This window comes from Leucopleurus acutus (assembly GCF_964270905.1).
Source record: "Leucopleurus acutus genome assembly, chromosome: 12".
NCBI classification, from domain to species: domain Eukaryota; kingdom Metazoa; phylum Chordata; class Mammalia; order Artiodactyla; family Delphinidae; genus Leucopleurus; species Leucopleurus acutus.
The window spans coordinates 66280555-66286554 of record NC_139154.1 but is presented as its reverse complement, the minus strand read 5'-3'; positions in this window follow the sequence as shown (position 1 = coordinate 66286554).

Below are 6000 nucleotides of genomic sequence, written 5' to 3'. Positions count from 1 at the left end.
GCTAGACTAGCCAAAACAATTCTGAAAAAGAACAGTGTTGGAGAACTCACACCGCCTGATTTCCAGATTTACCATAAGCTGCAGTAGTCAAGACAGTGTGGTGGAGAAGGAAGGAGAGACTTCAGTGGAAAAGAATAGAGTCCAGAGATAGATCCTCACATATTTGGTCAGTTGATTTTTGGCAAAGATGCAGAGATAATTCAATGGAGAAGGGCTTTTCAAGGAATGGTGTTGGAATAATTAAATATGCAAAAAAAAGAACCTCAATCCATACTCCATACCTTATAAAAAATGAACTCCAAATGGATCATAGACATAAATGTAAAAGTTAAATCGTAAAACTTCTAGGAGAAAATATTATGGCTTTCGGTTAGGCTGAGATTTCTTAGATATGACACTAAAAGCATAACCTATAAAAGAAAAAAGTAATAACTGGCGTTTCTTCAAAATTAAGAACTGCTATTCAAAAGACACTTGAAAAAATGAAAAGACAAGCCACAAACTGGGAGAGAATGTTTGCAAAACGTATAGCTCATAAAGGACCTGAATCTACAATATATAAAGAACTCACAAAACTCAATAATAATAAAAATAGTCAACTCAACTAAATGGGTGAAATATTTGAACAGACACTTTCCCCAAGATGATACATAGATTGCAAAAAAGCACATACAAAAAATGTTCAAACTAATTAGTGATCAGGGAAATGCATACTTAAACCACAATGAGATACAGAATACATCTATTAGAATGGCTAAAATTAAAAACCCAACCAACCCAAGTTCCGGTGAAAATGCAAAGCAACTGGAGTGCTCATATACTGCTAGCAGGAATGCAAAATGATACAGTCTCTTTGGAAAACAATTTGGCAGTTTTGTACAAAATTAAACATTTACCATTCAACCCAGAAAACCCACTCCTAGGTGTTTACCCAAGAGAAATGAAAATCTGTTTATAGCAGCTTTATTCATAATTGCCCCAAACTGGAAACAACCCAAATGGCCCTCAAGTAGAGCATAGGTAAATAAAATGTGATGCATTCATACAATGAATTTCAGCAATAAAAAGGAATGAACTATTGATATACAGAACAGCACGGATGAATATCAATTGCCTTATGCTAAGTGAAGGAAGCCAGATTCAAGGCTACATACTACATGCTTTCATTTATATGACATTTGGAAAAAGGCAAAACTATAGGGACAGAAAAACAGATCAGTGATTGCCAGGGACTGGGATGGGGGAAAGGTTGACTACAAAGTGGACCCAGGGACTTTTTTGTGGCTAATGGAACTATTCCATATCTTGATTGTGGTAGATGACTGTAGTCAAAACCCACAATACTATACACTAAAAAGGCTGAATTTTACTGTATGTAAATTATCCCTTAATATTTTTAATGGGGAAAAAAAGGAAGGTTTCAGCAGCTTGTGGGGCACTGACCAGAGTTGGTGAATTCTACAAAGGGATCTGCCCAGAATACGGCCAGTGCCCTTAGAAGCTCCATCAGCTATGTATTTCCAGGCCAGAGAAACCTAAACTCAAGACCCTTTGCTGGCTGCTACTAGGTGGCTTGAAACCTGAGCGTGGCTGGACTCCCCTAAGGCTCTGGTCTACATGGGGAAAGTGCAAAAGGAAGGAGAAAGCAAGTGGGAGTCCAGCTCCCAGAGCGAGCGGCCCAGCCATCTGACCCTCCTGTCTCCCAGCATTTCTCAACCCCACTCTTCTGGCTCCTTTGGGTGAATTCCTCCTTTTCCAAGTGGCCCGGGGAGCTGTCAATCATGATGACCTTGTATCCCATCCCACCCCTACCCTAGGACAAACACATGAGTCAGGGTGATATAGTCAGGCAACTACTCCAGGCCACTGGGATTCATTCAGGGAAGACACACGACCCAAGCAAGGCCAAAGAGCATCTTACTGGAGACCACTAGATAGATGTTGGGAGACAGAACTTCTTTCTTCCTGGAGATTACAAAATTGGGAATATTTAGAACCAAGGTGGTCATCTTGCCTAGAGAGGGTAATCAATAGAGCTGAAAGCTGGGAAGGGGGCCAGGGCTCTGATTACATGCTCTGAGCCCCCGGATCCGGTCATGTGGGGAGTAAGAACTGCCCCTAAACTTCCCAATTACTGAACCATTAAGTCCCCTTTCCTCTTGACTAATTTCCTTCTACCTGAGGGTCTTCACTGACACACAGCTGAATCCTGTCCTGTGGTCACGCACTGCTGAGAGTTCCGTTCATACGAGTTCAGCCAAAAGTAACAGACACCTGCTTCATGCCGGGCACTGGGGACGCTGGGCCCATGAAGACACGCTTTTTGCCCTGGAGGAACTCACAGTTTCGTGGAGGAGACAGATGTGTCAGCAAATGGTAAGTGGTCAGATAAGCATTAGCTAACATGAAGAACTCGGAAACCCAGCACTCACCCTAGCTTAGGGCTTCAAATAAGCCTTCTTGGAAATGACCCCTGAACGGAGCCTTGAAGAATTACCCAGGTGGAAAGGGGGGAGGGTGGGTTTGGGCAGAGGCGTGAGCAAAGACCTGGCAGGGTGAAACCTCATGATGTGTGCAGAGGAACACAGATCCTTTTTCTAGAGGAATCCAGTAAAACTTTCTGTGTTGATGGAAATGTTCTATCTCTATGTTGTCCATTTCGCAGCCTCCAGTGATTAAACGCTTGAAATGTGGCTAGTGCAACTAAGAAGCTCAATTTTTAATTTGATTCCATTTTAATTAAAATTTAAAGAGCTGCATGAAGCTGGTGACTACCACCTTGGACGGCTCGGCGGCTCTAGGCAGTTAAGTGCAAGGCAGAAGTGGTAGGAGACAAGGCAGGCCAGGAGAGCACAGGGAAGAGCCATGGATGCCATTTGAAGGGTATTGACTTTAACCTGTAGGTGATGGGAAGTCTTTGGAGGGCTGCAAACTGAAATGTGACCTGGGTCATCTCACTAGACGGGGGGCTGGGATGGAGCAGAGGAAGACTGGAGTCAGAAGGACATTGCTGTAGCTCAAGGGAGGAGTTACGAGAGTCTGAAGCATGCATGGCAAATACAGAAGGGCTGGTGGGGAGGGGACTGATTCCAGAGGCTATAGGAGGATAGATCAGCAGGACCAAGTGGTCTCTTGGTTTTCGAGGGTGGAGTTGCATCTCTTTCTTGGAAACGTTTACAAGAAAGATGAATTCTTGGGTGGTGGAGCTTGGACAGGGTGCTCCTCCCAGGCAGAGGGACTGGAGGTTGGGAGAGGATCCTGCAGCAGCTGCTGGATTCCAAGTCCCCACTTCCTTGCAAGGCAGGCTCTGTCAAGGTTAGAGATGTAGGGGGAAGATATACCTTGCTTGGCTGCTGTTTCTTAGTAAATTGAAGGATCAGGGCAGCCTTGAAAACTACTGAGTCAGACTGTAAATACTGATACCACTTCCACAGTACCAACTGCAGGAGTGGGAAGGCTCCCCAAAAGACAGAGAGGCAGTTTAAAGCCTTTGGTAATTCAGAAAACACCTGAATTATTTAGTAAAGTCAAAGTACCATCGAGAGTTAGAGACTGCCCCCTCACTGGGCCTCCCTGGGTACAGTGGGTAGAGGGCAGGTTTCCCTTAGCTTCGGGGTGGGAATGGGGGTCCCCAAGCTTAGGCCTTTTAAAATATAAAGTAATCAAAGAGATTATCCTCTCTCTGAGACAGGCGGCCAAGATTCCCTCCATCCCTGGTTTCTTATGATTCACTCATTTACTTATCATATATTTATGGAATAACTACTATGTGTAAAACCCTCTGATAGAAGCTGGGACTATTGGGACAAAAGGCACAGACCTTGCCTTAAAGGAGTTTCGTGGGATGATTATAATACGGTGAATAATATTCATTGAGATGCATTGTGTATCGGGCACTCTGCTGGGCGTATTTTATGTGGACTTAATTTTTCCAAAACCCTATGAGGCAGGAACTGTCATGATCCCCAATTTATAGATGAGGAAACTGAGGCACAGAGACCTAAAGTAACTTACCCAAGTATCTAGGACCCACTCATTCAAAACACTTCACCTTAGGGGACTTCCGGGAAGATGGCGGAAGAGTAAGACGCGGAGATCACCTTCCTCCCCACAGATACACCAGAAATACATCTACACGTGGAACAACTCCTACGGAGCACCTACTGAACGCTGGCAGAAGACCTCAGACCTCCCAAAAGGCAAGAAACCCCCCACATACCTGGTTAGGGCAAAAGAAAAAAATAAACAGAGACAAAAGGATAGGGACGGGTCCAGTACCAGCGGGAGGGAGCTGTGAAGGAGGAAAAGTGTCCACACACTAGGAAGCCCCTTCGCGGGCGGAGACTGCGGGTGGCGGAGGGGGGGAGTTTCGGAGACGTGGAGGAGAGCGCAGCCACCGGGGTGCGGAGGGCAAAGCGGAGAGATTCCCGCGCAGAGGATCGGGCCGACCGGCACTCACCAGCCGAGAGGCTTGTCTGCTCCCCCGCCGGGGCGGGCGGGGCTGGGAGCTGAGGCTCGGGCTTCGGTCGCAGGGCCGGGAGAGGACTGGGGTTGGCAGCGTGAACACAGCCTGCAGGGCGTTAGTGCGCCACGGCTAGCCGGGAGGGAGTCCGGGGAAAAGTCTGGACCTGCCGAAGAGGCAAGAGACCTTTTCTTCCCTCTTTGTTTCCTGGTGCGCGAGGAGAGGGGATTAAGAGCGCTGCTTAAAGGAGCTCCAGAGACGGGCGCGAGCCGCGGCTAAAAGCGCGGGCCCCAGAGACGGGCAGGAGACGCTAAGGCTGCTGCTGCCGCCACCAAGAAGCCTGTGTGCGAGCACAGGTCACTATCCACACCCCCCTTCCGGGGAGCCTGTGCAGCCCGCCACCGCCAGGGTCCCGGGATCCAGGGACAACATCCCCGGGAGAACGCACGGCGCGCCTCAGGCTGGCAACGTCACGCCGGCCTCTGCCGCCGCAGGCCCGCCCCGCACTCCGTGACCCTCCCTACCCCCCGGCCTGAGTGAGCCAGAGCCTCCGAACCAGCGGCTCCTTTAACCCCGTCCTGTCTGAGCAAAGAACAGACGCCCTCCGGCGACCTACACGCACAGGCGGGGCCAAATCCAAAGCTGAGCCCCTGGGAGCTGTGAGAACAAAGAAGAGAAAGGGAAATCCCTCCCAGCAGCCTCAGAAGCAGCGGATTAAAGCTCCACAATCAACTTGATGTACCCTGCATCTGTGGAATACATGAATAGACAACGAATCATCCCAAATTAAGGAGCCGTGTGGATGAAAGGCTCTTGGTGCTGCAGCCAGGACTCAGTGCTGTGCCTCTGAGGTGGGAGAGCCAACTTCAGGACACTGGTCCACAAGAGACCTCCCAACTGCACATAATATCAAACGGCAAAAATCTCCCAGAGATCTCCATCTCAACGCCAGCACCCAGCTTCACTCAACGACCAGCAAGCTACAGTGCTGGACATCCTATGCCAAACAACTAGCAAGACAGGAACACAACCCCACCCATTAGCAGAGAGGCTGCCCAAAATCATAATAAGTCTACAGACACCCCAAAACACACCACCAGACGTGGACCTCCCCACTAGAGAGACAAGATCCAGCCTCATCCACCAGAACACAGGCACCAGTCCCCTCCACCAGGAAGCCTACACAACCCACTGAACCAACCTTAGCCACTGGGCACAGACACTAAAAACAACAGGAACTACGAACCTTCAGCCTGCAAAAAGGAGACCCCAAACACAGTAGGCTAAGCAAAATGAGAAGACAGAAAAACACACAGCAGATGAAGGAGCAAGATAAAAACCCACCAGACCTAACACATGAAGAGGAAATAGGCAGTCTACCTGAAAAAGAATTCAGAATAATGATAGTAAAGATGATCCAAAATCTTGGAAATAGAATAGACAAAATGCAAGAAACATTTAACAAGGACCTAGAAGAACTAAAGATGAAACAAACAATGATGAACAACACAATAAATGAAATGAAAAATACTCTAGAT